Here is an 18,782-nt window from a genome sequence, read left to right as displayed (position 1 = left end):
TTCCAAGGAGTAAGCGTCTTTTAATTTCATGGCTGCAGTCACCACCTGTAGTGATTTTGGAGCCCAGAAAAATAAAGTCAGCCATTGTTTTCACTGTTTCCCCATCTATCTGCCATGAAATGATGGGACCGGATGTCATGATCTTAGTTTTCTGAATGTTGAGCTTTAAGCCAACTTTTTCACTCTCCTCTTTCACTTTCATCAAAAGCCTCTTTAGTTCTTCTTCGTTTTCTGCCATAAGGGTGGTATCATTTGCATATCTGAGGTTATTGATATTTCTCCTGGCAATCTTGATTCCAGCTTGTGCTTCCTCCAGCCCAGCGTTTCTCATGATGTACCCTGCATATAAGTTAAATAAACAGGGTGACAATATGTAGCCTTGACGTACTCCTTTTCATATTTGGAACCAGTCTGTTGTTCCATGTCCAGTTCTAACTGTTGCTTCCTGACCTGCATATAGGTTTCTCAAGAGGCAGGTCAGGTGGTCTGGTATTCCCATCTCTTTCAGAATTTTCCACAGTTTATTGTGATGCACACAGTCAAAGGCTTTGGCATAGTCAATAAAGCAGAAATAGATGTTTTTCTGGAACTCTCTTGCTTTTTCAATGATCCATCAGATGTCGGCAATTTGATCTCTGGTTACGCTGCCTTTTCTAAAACCAGCTGGAACATCTGGAAGTTCACGGTTTACATATTGCTGAAGCCTGGCTTGGAGAATTTTGAGCATTACTTTACTAGCGTGTGAGATGAGTGCAATTGTGTGGTAGTTTGAGCATTCTTTGGCATTGCCTTTCTTTGGGATTGGAATGAAAACTGACCTTTTCCAGTCCTGTGGCCACAGCTGAGTTTTCCATATATTCTGGCATATTGAGTGCAGCACTTTCACAGCGTCATCTTTCAGGACTTGGAATAGCTCAACTGGAATTCCATCATCTCCACTAGCTTAGTACATAGTGATGCTTCCTAAGGCCCACTTGAGTTCATATTCCAGGATGTCTGGCTCTAGTTGAATGATCACACCATTGTGATTATCTGGGTCATGAAGATCTTTTTTTGTACAGTTCTTCTGTGTATTCTTGCCACCTCTTCTTAATATCTTCTGCTTCTGTTAGGTCTGTACCATTTCTGTCCTTTATCGAGCCCATCTTTGCATGAAATGTTCCCTTGGTATCTCTAATTTTCTTGAAGAGATCTCTAGTCTTTCCCATTCTATTGTTTTCCTCTATTTCTTTGCATTGATCGCTGAGGGAGGCTTTCTTATCTCTCCTTGCTATTCTTTGGAACTCTGCATTCAAATGGGTACATCTTTCCTTTTCTCCTTTGATTTTCACTTCCCATCTTTTCACAGGTATTTGTAAGGCCTCCTCAGACTAGTGCATGATGCACTTTATGCATTACTAGTGAAACAATAATTCACTAAAGCTATAATTTTCCAGTTTCTTAAAAAAAACAATACCCTAAAATGTTTTTATGAGAAATCTAAGAGAATCAATATTGCAGGGGCTTCCACCTGAAAAGTACCTTCTTTATCCCCCCAAAAGTGTAGAAGTACCCTCATATGTTCCGAACACTAATCAGTCATGTGGTTTTGAGACACTTAATCCAGTGATGGGCCACACCTATGAGCATGAGGGCCCCTCTTCAAGAATTAAATACTTCAGAGAGCTCCATGCAATAATAGTTGGAGAATTATTTCTTTTGTTTACTACTGATGCTGACACCCATGGATGTTTGCCAACTCCTGCATTAATTAGTCTCCTCCGTCTCCACTGGGCAGATGGAAAACTGTAGATTAATTCCTGCCTGATGACTGACAATCTTCTGATGCTCATGATACTTAGGGACCACAGTAGTATCACATACAGAGCCAGCATTTGAGAGACCGGGAAGAACAAACCTCTCAATAAAATGTCTGTGTTATTTATGTCAGAATTCCACTCAGGGCCCGAAATGCATTATGAAAAGTCAGAATCTTTCTCTATTTTACTCATCACTGGAGGAACTGTATGAATAATCAGTCACAAGGGTTTAGGCTTCCTGGTGTGAATTCCTAACACTCTTTACCTCAAATAGGAGGGTGATGCATTAAAACTATACATTTGCATTGTCCCCTACATCAGCCACTAGCCATGTATGGCATGTGAAATATGACCAGTCCCAAACTGAGATCTGCTGTAAGTATAAAATACACACTGAAATCTGAGGACATCATACAAAAAATTAAAATATCTGATTAATAGTTTTTATACTGATTACTATGGAATGAGGTTTGTGACACTGTACAGGAGACAGGGATCAAGACCATCCCCATGGAAAAGAAATGCAAAAAGGCAAAATGGCTGTCTGGGGAGGCCTTACAAATAGCTGTGAAAAGAAGAGAAGTGAAAAGCAAAGGAGAAAAGGAAAGATATAAACATCTGAATGCAGAGTTCCAAAGAATAGCAAGAAGAGATAAGAAAGCCTTCTTCAGTGATTAATGCAAAGAAATAGAGGAAAACAACAGAATGGGAAAGACTAGAGATCTCTTCAAGAAAATCAGAGATACCAAAGGAACATTTCATGCAAAGATGGGCTCGATAAAGGACAGAAATGGTATGGACCTAACAGAAGCAGAAGATATTAAGAAGAGATGGCAAGAATACACAGAAGAACTGTACAAAAAAGATCTTCATGACCCAGATAATCACGATGGTGTGATCACTGACCTAGAGCCAGACATTCTGGAATGTGAAGTCAAGTGGGCCTTAGAAAGCATCACTACAAACAAAGCTAGTGGAGATGATGGAATTCCAGTTGAGCTATTCCAAATCCTGAATGATGATGCTGTGAAAGTGCTGCACTCAATATGCCAGCAAATTTGGAAAACTCAGCTGTGGCTACAGGGCTGGAAAAGGTCAGTTTTCATTCCAATCCCAAAGAAAGGCAATGCCAAAGAATGCTCAAACTACCACACAATTGCACTCATCTCACACGCTAGTAAAGTAATGCTCAAAATTCTCCAAGCCAGGCTTCAGCAATATGTGAGCTGTGAACTTCCTGATGTTCCAGCTGGTTTTAGAAAAGGCAGCGTAACCAGAGATCAAACTGCCGACATCTGATGGATCATGGAAAAAGCGAGAGAGTTCCAGAAAAACATCTATTTCTGCTTTATTGACTATGCCAAAGCCTTTGACTGTGTGCATCACAATAAACTGTGGAAAATTCTGAAAGAGATGGGAATACCAGACCACCTGACCTGCCTCTTGAGAAATCTGTATGCAGGTCAGGAAGCAACAGTTAGAACTGGACATGGAACAATAGACTGGTTCCAAATAGGAAAAGGAGTTCGTCAAGGCTGTATATTGTCATCCTGTTTATTTAACTTATATGCAGGGTACATCATGAGAAACGCTGGACTGGAAGAAACACAAGCTGGAATCAAGATTGCCGGGAGAAATATCAATAACCTCAGATATGCAAATGACACCACCCTTATGGCAGAAAGTGAAGAGGAACTAAAAAGCTTCTTGATGAAAGTGAAAGAGGACAGTGAAAAAGTTGGCTTAAAGCTCAACATTCAGAAACGAAGATCATGGCATCCGGTCCCATCACTTCATGGGAAATAGATGGGGAAACAGTGGAAACAGTGTCAGACTTTATTTTTCTGGGCTCCAAAATCACTACTGATGGTGACTGCAGCCATGAAATTAAAAGACGCTTACTCCTTGGAAGGAGAGTTATGACCAACCTAGATAGCATATTCAAAAGCAGAGACATTACTTTGCCAACAAAGGTCTGTCTAGTCAAGGATATGGTTTTTCCTGTGGTCATGTATGGATGTGAGAGTTGGACTGTGAAGAAGGCTGAGCGCCGAAGAATTGATGCTTTTGAACTGTGGTGTTGGAGAAGACTCTTGAGAGTCCCTTGGACTGCAAGGAGATCCAACCAGTCCATTCTGAAGGAGATCAGCCCTGGGAGTTCTTTGGAAGGAATGATTCTAAAGCTGAAACTCCAGTACTTTGCCCACCTCATGGGAAGAGTTGACTCATTGGAAAAGACTCTGATGCTCGGAGGGGTTGGGGGCAGGAGGAGAAGGGGGCGACAGAGGATGAGATGGCTAGATGGCATCACTGACCCGATGGACGTGAGTCTCAGTGAACTCCGGGAGTTGGTGCTGGACAGGGAGGCCTGGCGTGCTGCGATTTATGGGGTCGCAAAGAGTTGGACAGGACTGAGCGACTGATCTGATCTCATCTGATACTGATTACATATTTAAATGACAATGTTTTGGATATACTAGATTTAAAATTTATTATTTAATGTGCTTACAGAAAATTATAGAAATTCACAGGCATTACATACATATATGATTCTCACCCTACTTCTGTTGACAACATTGCCATAGACCAATTTCTATTTTCATTGTTAAGATTTTTTTTTTTCTTTGATGTGGACCGTTTTTAAAGTTTTTCCTGAATTTGTTACAATACTGCTTCTGTTCTATGTCTTGGGTTTTTAGTCCGGAGGCATATGGGATCTTAGATCCCTGATCAGGGACCAAACCCACACCCCCTGCAAATGGACCACCAGGTAAGTCTCAGGACCAATAAGTTTGATATCAGGTTTCTGTATTCAGACTAAAACCTCAGCACTTGAAGAGGCAGATTCCCTGCCATTCAGCTTCAAGTTCCTTATCTAATAAATGCAATGATTACGACACATATATCATGGGTTTAATGCAATAATTAAATGACAGTATGTGAAAAGTACTAAGTACAGTGGCTTACAAGCACTCAGTAGCTGTTAGCTTCCATTTACCTCAGACGGGAATGGATTTGACAGGGGTGATGATGCTATGATGACACTAATGGAAAACATTCTAGGCCTTTGCTTGCTAAGGTCCATTTCAGCAGAAGTAAACTTCGGCTGTTTATATGATAAGTAGTAGTAGTGTTAGTCACTCAGTTTGTCCAAGTCTTTGTGACCCCATGGACTGTAGCCCACCAGGCGCTTCTGTTCATGGAATTCTCCAGGCAAGAATACTGGAGTGCATTGACATTTCCTTTTCCAGGGGATCTTCCTGACCCAGGGATTGAACCCAGGTCTCCTGCATTCCAGGCAGAATCTTGACCGACTGAGCCACCAGGGAAGACCATATTCATATATGATAAGAATGTTCTCAAAGACATTAAAGGAAAGGATTCTTTCCTGACATCAACATCAGGAATAGCAGAGTCTTTTTCTAAGCTATTGGTTTGCTTTTATCTGATTAATGAATAAAGTTCAGCTCATAGTGATGGCTAATAGAGAACTTAAAAGCAGGTTTGCAAATTCAAATGCTAAGGAGTCAATAACCATAGGTGAAGCTTACTGATGATGTTTTTTAAAACATAGTTACAATTTGCATATTAAATGTTTAGAATATTTTATACTTCCACAAAAAACAAAATAAGCTTCCTACTTTTTTTTTCTTGAAACATGGCCCTATCATCTTCCACTTTTAGTAAAGACATGGGTACAGAGAAACACTTCTATCTTGGGAGGAAAAGAACCAAACACTGTGATAGATGGTGATCCACACTGACTTCAGAATCAGACCAATCACAGGAATGGTCAGACCCAAGTCAAACCAGAACACAAATTCTCAAGCTAAAACAAACTCATCCTATATATTTACTCCAGCTGATTTTGCTACACAGGACACAAATCCAGGTTGGTTATATCTTTAGAAATTGCTTGTTGTCGTTTAATCACTAAGTGGTGTCTGACTCTTTTGTGACCCTGTGGACTGCAGCCCACCAGGCTCCTCTGTCCATAGGATTTCCCAGGCAAGAATACTAGAATAGGTTGTCATTTCCTTTGCAAGGGGATCCTCCCCACCCAGGGATTGAACCCTCATCTTCTGCATTGGCGGGCAGATTCTTTACCACTGAGCCACCAAGGAAACCCTTAGAAATTGTAGAAATCCACAATTTATGTCAATCTTCCTCATTTTAAAACATTATTTAAGCAACCTAGATGTCCATCAGCAGATGAATGGATAAGAAAGCTGTGGTACATATACACAATGGAGTATTACTCAGCCATTAAAAAGAAAACATTTGAATCAGTTCTAATGAGGTGGATGAAACTGGAGCCTATTATACAGAGTGAAGTAAGCCAGAAGGAAAAACATAAATACAGTATACTAACGCATATATATGGAATTTAGAAAGATGGTAACAATAACCCGGTGTACGAGACAGCAAAAGAGACACTGATGTATAGAACAGTCTTATGGACTCTGTGGGAGAGGGAGAGGGTGGGAAGATTTGGGAGAATGGCATTGAAACATGTAAAATATCATGTATGAAACGAGTTGCCAGTCCAGGTTCGATGCACGATACTGGATGCTTGGGGCTAGTACACTGGGACGACCCAGAGGGATGGTATGGGGAGGGAGGAGGGAGGAGGGTTCAGGATGGGGAACACATGTATACCTGTGGCGGATTCATTCTGATATTTGGCAAAACTAATACAATTATGTAAAGTTTAAAAATAAAATAAAATTAGAAAAAAAAAACCCATTATTTAAACTCTTAAAAAAGTCATGCCAAATGAACACATCTGTGAGACAGTTCGGAACAAAGTCCACAGCTTTGCAGTCTGGCTTAGATGGAGATATTCAGCTCAGTGGGAAGTAATAGGGAGATCTAATAAATATTTTTCTAGCAGCCTCATCCCAATATCTTCTTTATGGGTATATCTTTTATTTCCATAAAAATTGCTTCTAATTTTTGTTAACTGTGTTGACTATAAATAACCAAAAATTTCCAATAGCTAAATACATGATTAAGAATATATGAAATAGCCATGTATGCTGGCCCTGAGAGTGCAGAGGAGTTAAACACCCACACCATCATGCACACACACACAAACTGCTTACTACAGTTGCTTCCTGCTATGAGAAAAAATGTCCAAGGGGCGACTATTTGTGAAGATCCCAGATATACTGGCAGCAAGCAAATCCTTTAGGTTGTAAAACAAAACTTTACAAATAAGAGTAATTTTTTAATAAAAGTGCTATCGATGTGGAAAGATATTTAAAGTGATGAAAAGTAGAATCCAATATTAAGTATCCCCCATGATTTAACAATAGGGCTTCCCAGGTGGCACAGTGGTAAAGAATATGCCAGTCAATGCAGGAGATGCAAAAGACGTGGGTTCGATCCCTGGGTCAGGAAGATCCCCTGGAGGAGGAAATGGCAACCTACTGCAGTATTCTTGCCTAGAAAATTCCATGGACAGAGGAGCTGGGTGGGCTACATTCCATGAGGTCACAAAGACTGGGACATAACTGAATGATTGAGCATACACACACATGATTTAATAATACGTAATATAAAAGCATATTAGAGGTACAAACCACTAGAGATGCAAACTTTTGACACTGGTTATCTCTAGGTAGTAAGAATTAAGGATTTTTTATTTTCTTCTTTGTATTCTTCTGCATTGTACACATTTTTTCTTTCTGGATGAGCACATACTGATTTTGGAGTCAGAAATAATATGTGAAATTGCATAAAAATATTTTTCTGACCAGTAACAACAACTGAATGTCATTTTAAGCTAGGATGACAGCTTTATTTGAACTCTTTTGGTAATTTATAGAGGAAAAATGTTCATTTGGCTTGAGTGATTTGTAAGATTAATCTCATTTCCCCAATTCCCTTTGTCTCACAATCACAAAACAAGTAATGAAATATAAATTGATCAGGAGAGAGACTCTGGATAGCTGAGAGTCAAAGGTTCTATAATTTATTAAACAACGGGCATATCAGAATTTCTATGGAAAAACCTATCACTTTCACACATGAAGAAAAGAAAGTAAGAAAGACTTTCAATCCAGATTCTATCTACTCTCTCCCAGCCAAAATGTCAGGGTACTTTTTCTCTCCCCTCCAAAGGAGATATTTCTCATATCATATGGAAATAGTGACATAAATATCTTATGTAGTTATTTTCTGCCTACAAATGCTGCAGGATACCATGAGGTTTTGTCTTTTCAATAATACACTTTATTGGAAGCACAGCTGGATTCTCCTTGGCGCAGCCTCTAAAGTGAGCAACAGAATGCTAACAGGAAAGGACTTCTGCTGAGTGAGTGGTTTGCTGTGGTTTTTATTTATTTGTTTGGTTTTGGTTGTGCTGGGTCTTCGTTGTCTCTTGAGCTTTTCTCTAGTTGCGTTTAGCAGGGTCTACGTTCTAGTTGCTATACCTGGGCTTCTCAGCGGTGGCTTCTCTTACTGTGGAGCACAGGCTCAAGGCAGAAAGGCTCAGCAGCTACAGCACGTGGGCTCACTAGTGGTGGGAAACTGGCTCTGTGGCTCGGCAGCATGAGGGATCTCCCTGGACCACAGATCAAACCTGTGTCCCCTGCAGTGGCAGGCGGATTCTTAACCGCTAGACACCAGGGAAGCCCTGCTATGTTTTAAAGCACCATCAAACCCTGTATTTCTGACTAAATGCGGTCCACTTTCATTGAAAACTAGTGAAATAAATGTTGCCTTACATTTACATGTATTTTTAGCAAGAGAACTTGTTTTTAGAAAGCCAAGAGCAAAGAAGGACGTTGTAACACCCATTATTTACAAACAGCTCTATTTCCTTGTGGAGAAACTCATATTTATGCCTACTATGAGAATAATATGCAGAATGATACTGTTTCCATAAGGACTGTATTGATGAAAGTCTAAGATACTGAAGGGAGGAGCTGCTTTGATTGCCCAAGTCCTCTGCAAAATGAACAGAGGAAAAGTTTGCCTTCCTGGCTTCTTAAGACATTATGAACTGAAGAGGATTAAATTTCCATAAAAAATCTTGCTCTCTGCTGAGTATTAAATATGAAAGTGGCAATTTTGACATGCAGCATCTTCCTGCAAGGATGAAAATGAATTTTGAAGAATCTGTTTATGCCAGCCACTGAAGTGTCAGCTGGTGTTAACTTGGAACATCTATTGATTCAGGTTATAGTTTAACTTACCTCTGAATGTCAAAATCACCATTATCCTATTACTGACACTCGGAACTGTCCATTTTCACCCAGGGCTATCCTATTTAGATACAGGAAAATGCGAGTTTCAATATTGTGTGGGACAACGACTATTTTCTAAGCATCTGGGATTGATCCACTGCATCTGCACTGAATATCACTCATCAAGACGGAGAGAGAAAATGCAAACCCAGGAAGGGGAAGATGTGGAAAAACACTTAAAGTGACCAAAGTAGGATCCAATATTTGTGTTATGTTATCACAGACATAACAATGGAGAAAATCTATGGTATGTAATAATATACCCCCCCATCTTTCTTACAAGAAAGTATCTGTATGACCTAATACCTCCTTTTTAAAAAATACCAATATGTCGTACTCCCTACATAAGTCCTGCTTCACTATGTCAGCACGATTAATGCAATATAGCTGTCAAGCTTTATTAAAATTATTTTTGATGTGTATCTTGGCTCATAAACCTCTACAGTGCACTGATATTACCTCAGGGAATGTCCTTATAACATTGAGTCTCTGAAGATGGGACAATAAAAGAAAAATCCTCCAAACTTTCAAGTTCAGCTATGATATCACACAGCCGGCAACGTCTCCTGTCAGCACTCAGAATGTGCTTTTTTGCATGTGAAAGTAATTATGGCAGGACTGTTGTTCAAACCTTGTTTCACAGAGCCTTCTGGTAGGAAAAGCATAAAGGCATTCAGAGATAAATAACCAGGAACAGAGTCAGCACTGCCACTGAAATAAACTGTCAGGTCCGTTTTTCTTTATGAAGCCATTTCAGAAGCAGCATTCTTTGAGTTACAGCACTAGAGTGTTAATCTTGGGCCTTTAAGATTCGTGTTGTCCCTTAATTGGTACATTTTAGCAATGGATATTTCCTATTAGTAACAAAGATGTCCAATTGTTGCCTACATATTCCATGGCCCCAGAGTTCTCATACTTGTGGAACACACACAAACAGCCGACATGCCAATCAAAACGGGTTTATGAGAGCCCATCATGGTTAGAAACATTGAGAAGGTTCTCCAAGGGAAGAAGGTTAGGGCAAGGACACACAGAGAGGGGCAAAGGGAGGCTGAAAACAGAAAGAAGAAACTCAAAGACACCAACAGAATCAGTGAATAGAGGTTCACCATCTTCCTCTTCTGAGGGTTATTCTAGAATAGTACTGATACATTTGCAACTATCTGTTTGAGGCTCAAATGATCTGGACAGAATTTGGCTGGCTGATTTTCCCAGGATGTCATGACCTGATATCTGATCCTACAGGGGATAACCAAGATGTACCTCACATCAAGGAGACATACCATGAAAGTTCAACATTATAGAAGATTCCACTGGTGGGGTCTTAGATGTCTCAGCAATGTGAAATTGCTATCAAGATTTCTTTAATGGCTTCAACTTTTGACTTGTTGCAGAATGATCACAACTTCTTTATGAATGGGCTCCAGTCTATAGACCATGCTTTGTTCAATCTGTTCTAGAAAGTACAGGAACAGAAGAATTAACGTTTCTAAGCAAAAATAAAAAAAACAAACACCATTCTGGGCAAGATGCACTTGCTAAAGTTCATAGCATTCTAATGGCCAAATCAAAGGTCTATTTTCTCTGCCCCTCCCACTTGACTATCTGCAACGTCTGATGCTGCTGATTACCCTATTTCATGAGCACTTCTCTTTCTTTACTTTCAAAACAATATGTTTTTGGTCATTTGCCTTCTTTTTTTGTATCCTTTTCAAGTATTTATACTCCCTGATGTTTCATCTGATCCTGTTAGCTTTTCTCTCCAGCTAAATGTTATCATCCCTTGCCAACAAACATGTCTATGTTGTGTGCTTGGTCACTCAGTTGTGTCCAACTCTTTGTGACCACATGGACTGTAGTGCACCAGGGGGATTCTCCAGGCAAGAACACTGGAATGGGTTGCCATGCCCTTCCCTAGGGGATCTTCCCAATCCAGGATCGAACCCAGGTCTCCCACAGTGCAGACGGATTCTTTATCATTAAGCCACTGGGGAAGCTGAAGAATACTGGAGTGGGTAGCCTATCCCTTCTCCAGGGGGAAGTTCCCAACCCTGGAATGGAACTGGGATCTTCTGCATTGCAGGCAGATTCTTTACTAGCTGACTGTGTTGGTGATTCTCAAACCAGTCAGCAGGCAGACAACAGTTACTCAGTTAGAACAAACAGTGTGCCCGGAAATGTGCTTGATGCTGGAAAAACAATCTGAGAAGACACTGCCTTTTATACCTTGCTGGTTTGCTCCTTTGTTTCTCCAGATGCGTGCTCCACTCTGCTCCACCTGCTTGGAATTAGGTCTCAGTGGTCACCTGAGTGACCAGTTAACCCCCTGAGTGGGCAGTTACAACAGTTTCCATTTCTGCATCCGCCATCAGTTTTCCCCACTCCAGTTTATCATATCCATGAAACAGAGATTTTCACCTCTTTCCTAGGAGAGAGGTAAAAATCTGACCACATACTTGTCTTTTGAAAAATCTTAGCTATCACTTCTTGCCAATGCAAAGTCCTTCAAATTCCTTAGCTGGAAATACAAAATCCAAATAATGCAATCCAGACCTCCTGGCCACATCTCAACAAAATCAGGACCTGACACAATTCATGCCTTTAACCTGCTGGGTCCTTGGCAAGGAAGCCCTAGATCTTTTCCTCCTGTGTAAGACCCTATTCATCCTGTAAGTCTAAGTCTGACTATAACCCACTCTAAGGTGCCTTTTCCAATTTTTCAAGGCAAAGGGAAGCATACATTTCTTTTAATTTACATAGCATTCTTCCCACACCCCTATCTTCATCTTGATCCTTTGTACCACACTTAAACTTTTACACTTCCATCCTTTTGGATACACTGTGATTTTTGTCAGGGTAAATGCTGTTCATCGTTATTTCCTGTTTCTTACAGAACAATGTCCAGTGAAGAGCAGGTGCTCAGCACATTTGTCTCTCAAAAGTAGTGGAATGCTTTTCAGCAAAGATAGACAAACATCATGATATCATTTATATATGGACTCTAAAAATGATAACAATGAACTGATTTACAAAGCATAAATGGACTCACAGTCATAGAAAACAAAATTATAGTTACCGAAGTTGATAGTGATGGGGTGATAAATTAGGAGTTTGGGATGAACACATATACACTATTATATATAAAATAGATAAACAGCAAGGAGCTACTGTATACTATAGGGAACTATACTTAGTATCTTGTAATAACCTATAAAGGAAAAGAGTCTGAAAAAAAAAGATATGTATATATATGAATAACTGAATCTCTTTTCTGTACACTTGAAACTAACACAACATTGCAAATTAACTATACTTCAATAACAAAGAAAGGTTACTTTTTAATTATGCACAAAAAAAAGACAAGCACAAAAATGTTAGTGAAAGAGGCAGTTTTTATTCAAGGGTTCCGTCTGAATTTCCAGTCTTATTTCTGCCTATTCCCCGCTATTTATTTCATGCCTCAGGAATACCCAGGAGTGCTTGCAGCTCCCTGCACTCATCTGTGGCCTCATGTTGTGTTTCTGCTAAGTTTTTCCTCTGCCTAAAACACCCTGCCTCCACTACGCTTGCTGCCCTCATCATCTGTGTCAATGTCCACACATCCTTCCACGTGTCCTTCAGGCCTCTCTACAGTCCTGAAAGTTCCTCACACCCCAAGGTTAAGCTAGATGTCTTTTCTCTCTATTCCCAAAACAATTACTGTAGAATTGACTTTATTAGATTATCAATATTATTAGATTATAATATCAAAATCATTAGATTTTGACATTATTTCTGTCTCTCTCCCAATTAGTATTTGTAAGTACTTTAATTTGCATAGTCTTTGTATCTTAAGAACTTACCCACAGTACCTGATGTATACAACACACTGAACTAATGCTTATTGATGAGGCCTTAGCTACATTGCCACAATGGCTCCACTTTTACAAGAATTTAATAGGATCAAATGAATGTTGAGTTATTACAACCATCCATCTTGGACTATAGGAGAGAGAAAGATCATACCTGTTAGATATTGTCAGAACTGTGGTTGCCAAACTTTTTCTAGCTAAGTTGCATTGGCACAGAGTTAAAGAACCCCTTACCTTCTCCTTTCTTCTATGAATACAACTTCAAAACTGGATTCAATGGGGAGAAAAGTGCCCATTTTATTGGAATTCCAAAAGATAACATAATTTTAAAAGAAAATAGCCTAACAAGCATCTGGTGCTTCCATAGTAGCTTAGACAGTAAAGAATTTGCTTGTAATGCAGGAGTCCCAGGTTTTAACCGTGGATCAGGAAGATCCCCTGGAGAATGAAATGGAAACCAACTCTTGAATTCTTGCCTGAAGAATTCCATGGTCGGAGGAGCCTGGCAGGCCACAGTCCATAGGGTCGCAAAGAGTTGGACACGACTGAGCGACTAACACTTCACTTAACAATACATATGTTATTAAAAACAGACACAAGCTACCAAAAGACCATAAAGAAAGGATATACAAAAAGCTCTTAATGCATTGGAAATAAATGGCTTCATTCTCCTCAATTTTCACTCTCTTAATCATTTTCCAAACACACACCTAAGTGTGGCATTTTGCAAGATAATTTAAAATTAATAAGAAAGATTTTTATTGTTTTAATCAAAATTACCAAACAGTTTTCATAAAAATGGGACCTTGTCTCTTCCCTGGAGTCCTATGTAGAACACTACACATGCTGTTCTTCAGGGGAGAAACTCTTTTGTTCCTTTGATCCCTGGACTTGCTCACACCCTTACAATTTCCAGTGCTTATCACAGCACCTGGATCATGGTAAAATTCATACATCATCAATGAAGTATATTAATAAGCTATTTTTTGCTGTTTTGGCCAGCAGTACTAATGTTATTTTGTTACTATTTTTTTAATCATGAAATTATTTATTGATTGATGGCAAAGCACTTTCTAAATATAATATAATGTCCACACCATCATCATCAAACAATAAGCATATATTATTCATGCTGACTTAAAAGTTGTAAACATAGAAACATTATTGATAGCTTCAAAAGGCTTACCTATTCTTCCTAATATTGTATATTATTGATTATATTATTATTCTATGTTAGACAATCATCAATTACAGAAGAGAATACACAGACCATAAAATAACTAAAAAAAAAAAAAACTTTCATTCACCTAAGGTCTCTTTGTGGTCCTTTTCATTTCTGGATGACTAAAAAAATTAACTCCAATCAAAAGATGACCACAGAAGGAGCAAAACAGGTCATTTGGGTGACAGGCACAACAGGCGGTCTTAGTTTGTCTTAAATTCTATCTCAGAAGCAAAAGCTAGATAGAATATCATTTCCTTTTTAGACTATATCCATGGCATATTCTTTAGAATAGTTTTCAATTATTATCAAAGAATATTATGAATGGATGTATTGCCTAGCCTTCATTTCATCAAATTTGATGATCATTTTTTTTTTCAGCCTTGTAATGTACCAACCACAGTTTTGGAAAATGGACTCTCTGTTTATAGCTTTCTAGGCACATGTTGTTAATGCAAGATTGTTTATTCAGCTGGATGTGTCCGTTAAGAGGCTCCCCATGCAAAGATGCTATTATGGATAGCAGACATAGGCAGGTGTCTGTTGATAATAAAATTCTGGTCGTACTAAAGCCAGACTTTCTTTCCAAAGTTCCAACCCACAAGGAATAAAAAAAAATTAAATAGAAAAACAGATGCATAATAGATCTAGATAGATAGAGAGATAGAGAGAGAGAGAGAAGTGACAGCATTTGGCCACAGTTCAAGTTCTATAGATTCCAATTCCATTATCTACCTAATTTGTCTGGAATGAATCAATCGAATGACTTTCATAGTTAAAGTGGTTGCTACTGACACAATTTATAGCTTTGCCTCATAGACGTCATATTTATTAAAGCAAAAAGATATGAAAGTCATGTCCTTTTTGTTTAAATGGCTTCAGGATGGACCAGTGAAGACACTACAGTCACTTGGTGATGAAAAATAGAAGCTCAGTCTAAGCGGACAATTGTTAATATCTCTATGCAGCCCTGTTTCTGTTCTTCCCACGTCTGATTAGCTTCAGAGGGACTGATGGCATCCAAATTTCCATTCACGAATGGGTGTATATAAGGAAGTAAGAGTGGTGCTTTCAAAAAGGGATCATGCTAAAAAAATAGTAAGGATCCTCTCTCTCAAGACTATTACATTATCAAAATTTGCTTTTATGTTCATTTTAGAGCTTTGTCTCCATGCTTAGTTGATATCATTTAGCACAATGTGGAACATGGAAAGTGAATGGTCAAATCTACAAACACCAGTAAGTTTGATGAACCCATGGAAGGCAGCTCAGGCACTTGAGCATATCTACAGAGATGGAAAGAATCACACATGAACAATGGTATGTCTCCTCCCACTTTAATCTCTTTCATTAAAAAATCTTAAACCTGCATGCAGACACACAGAGCACAGAGATTAAGAAACAGTATGTTATCGGTAAGTATGGAACCCCCTGATTATCTCTTTTTTATAATACATTGAAACCTGATCCCCAGATGTTATTATTATATGATGTTTGTGTTTATTATTCGAAAGTTTTCTTCTTTCTTTTTTTCCCTGCTAAAGAGATAAATTTTCCGATCAAAACAATTAATTAGAAGCTATTAATGATGCCGTCCTAGATTTAAGAAGCCATTGTAAGAGAAGAGACTTCTCTAGTGGCTCAATAGGTAAAGAATCTGCCTGCAATGAAAGGGACACAGGAGATGTGGATTCAATCCCTGGGTCGGGAAGATCCCCTAGAGGAGGAATGGCAACATACTTCCCTAGAGGAGGAAATGGCAACCCATTCCAGTATTCTCGCCTGAAAAATTCCATGGACAGAGGAGCCTGGCAGGCCACAGTACACATGGTCACACAGAGCTGGACACGACTGAGCAACTAAGCACATGGGATATCATATATATTTTAATTCCTAAATTATGTATTGCTTTGTACTTTTTAAAAATTTATATAAATGGTATATGACTTGATGGACATGAGTTTGAGTACGCTCCGGGAGTTGGTGATGGACAGGGAAGCTTGGCGTGCTGCAGTCATGGGGTCGCAAAGAGTCAGACACGACTAGCAACTGAACTGAACTGAAATGGTATATATTTTTTGGTGATTTTATTTTTTTTGTCTCAAAAAGATTTTTGTAACTGATTCATCCACATATGTGGCTGTAGTTCACTTATTTTCAACGCTCCATAGGATTTCAGAAGAGATCATCAATTATGCAGATGGGACATTTGCCATATTTTCACTGTATATGTTATTATAAATAATGTTGCTGTGATTCCTACACATAGATTTGTATACAGGTGAAACAGTGTGTCGAGAGGTTAGAACTTTAGTTTTAAGATACGCATGTATTTGATAGCACATGCCTGCATGCTCGGTTGCGTGTCTGACTCTTTGCGATCCCATGGAATATAGCCCACCAGGCTCCCCTGTCCATGGGATTCTCCAGGCAAGAATACTGGAGTGAGTTGCCATGCCCTCCTCCAGGGGATCTTCCCAACCCAGGGATCAAAACTGTGTCTCCTGCATTGCCGGTGGATTCTTTCCCACTGAGCCACCAGGGAAGCCCCATTCAGTAGCACATGTATTTTTAAACAGTTATTTAAAATTAACGTGTTCCATCCAAAGCCTAGAAAAAGACTTGTGAGATGTGAGATGGCAAGAGTAAGTTCTAAAAATAGTTATGCTGACGTCATCAAATTAGTTCCCTACTTTTCTGGTAAGGAAATTCCCCAAATGTTGTGTCAAAACATTTGTGTCAAACTGCTGTGTTTTGCCAAAGAGATAAATTTCCCAGTCAAAACAATTAATTAGAAGCTATTAATGATGCCTTCCTAGATTTAAGAAGCCACTGTAAGAGAGGAGGGAAACTGCAGGATAAAAAATCTCCTAAGCCAAGGTGCAGGAGGTAAGTTGTTACAGTTTGTGAATCTCTATTTTGGAATTTTGCCTTGAATTCCTTAACTCTTCTACAATCATTTCACAAACTCCAAATCAGTCAAGTAACAGACCACAAGGAAACTTCAGATATATGAGGGGCTAACCCTCAAACACAATTCTTACTTCTCTTCTTAATATAGTCAGTCTTGTAATATTTTATTCTTATCACAAAGAACAGTTTGGGTGCTGTAAGTCATCGGCACCCAAATGGTACTAGTAAATCTGCATCTGATTTAGTCAGCTACAGACCATCTGGTCATCATTAGGTAAGAAAGTTCACTGGTAAAATACTTAAATTGCTAAGTCATAAATTATTTGAGAAAAAAAAATTCTCAGCTTCTAAACCAAGGCTATATATTCCCATCCATCTCTCTCTGTTTCCATCCATCCATCCATCCATCTATTCACTTACTAGAAGGCAGTAATCAGATGTCAGTATGGGATTTATGATTTGAATAGATTAGGGCTAATGATACTCAGGCCAAACAAGCCAATATCTTCATAAAATAGTAAACATTCATGGTCACATGACCACTAACAACATTGCAAGCCCACAGCAGCTATTCTGCAAATGAATGTTGGTCATGAAAAAACCAAGGGAAGAAAGATCTCAGTGTTGCAGAGTACATCTCACCTCATGCCTAGAAAACAAAACAAAACAAAACTGAAGGTCATACTCCACTGATGGTTGGTCCATGATATCAGTCTTTACCAGGAAGGTTGACGTGTCAGTTTTTGGTAGACAAAGATCTCAAGGCTGGGACAGGCAGGGAAAGACAAGGGGGAGGCGCCATTTCCCGGCTGCCCTTAACGCCGTCCTCTGAGAAACAGGAAAGAGAGTCATCTGCAAACTCGCTTGTGGCTTTTTAGATGGACTGATAGAAAATATTCTCTTACCTCACTGAGACTTCCCCAGAGTTAAATATATGTATCTAATCATTATTCACACTCAGGCAGACTCTATATAAACAATCAGGACTGTCACAGGTATCAATCCACGCTTTTAATTTCTTACCTCATGTGCCTCAAAAGCTGGCAATTTCATTCTTCAATAAAAGCAAGGGCTTCAATTTGAAGCCACCGTAACTAACATTTTTTAACAACAAAATCTATCTCTCAAGAATATATGGAATATATATTTATTTCTTATATCAATCTGTATGTCACAGACTTACCCAAGTGATCATTTTCCTCTTATTACTCCCCCTGGCCAATTCCTTATTAATCCACCTTTGGGCTTCTATTTCCTTTGGTATTTAAAATGTTGTTGATTTTTCAATGAAAAAAAATTGTTTTTAACATCAAAGTTATAGGCCCTTTGTATTATTAAATCCCTTGTGATTATCTTCCTCAGAGCATTCTTCCAAAGAATCTTTCCATAGGCTCAAGTAACCTTTTTAAGAATTGCTCATTTAAAAACTGGACTGCTATGAATTTTACAAACAGAGCCATAGAGAAACATTTCTTAAGGGTATATACATCTTTCTACCAAGATGTAAATACTGAGGAGATCAAAGTGGACAAAAACGAAACATGGCAGGATAGTACCAATAGTTATAAAAAATATATGGCTATTTGGCACAACTCTGCAGTAAGAAAGTAATATTTAGCAATAATCTTTGTACAAACATGACCTTCTTTGGGTGACATAATACCAGACTCCTGTTATCTATTGTTTTAACTTTACCTCTTAAAGTAATCATCTTCCAGTTTATTTGTTGGACAGCCCTCATAAA

At 38.9% G+C, this 18,782-nt stretch overlaps 1 protein-coding gene across 2 annotated transcripts in view; it reads right to left on the bottom strand.

Annotated features, from left to right (window-relative positions):
* The window catches only part of GPC6 (glypican 6), a 1,234,631-nt gene that overhangs the window by 603,070 nt on the left and 612,779 nt on the right, over positions 1-18,782 (bottom strand). The window lies entirely within an intron of this gene.

The sequence above is a fragment of the Bos javanicus genome, chromosome 12 (assembly GCF_032452875.1).
Source record: "Bos javanicus breed banteng chromosome 12, ARS-OSU_banteng_1.0, whole genome shotgun sequence".
In the NCBI taxonomy this organism is placed as follows: domain Eukaryota; kingdom Metazoa; phylum Chordata; class Mammalia; order Artiodactyla; family Bovidae; genus Bos; species Bos javanicus.
This window is presented reverse-complemented; position numbering and strand designations above follow the sequence as displayed.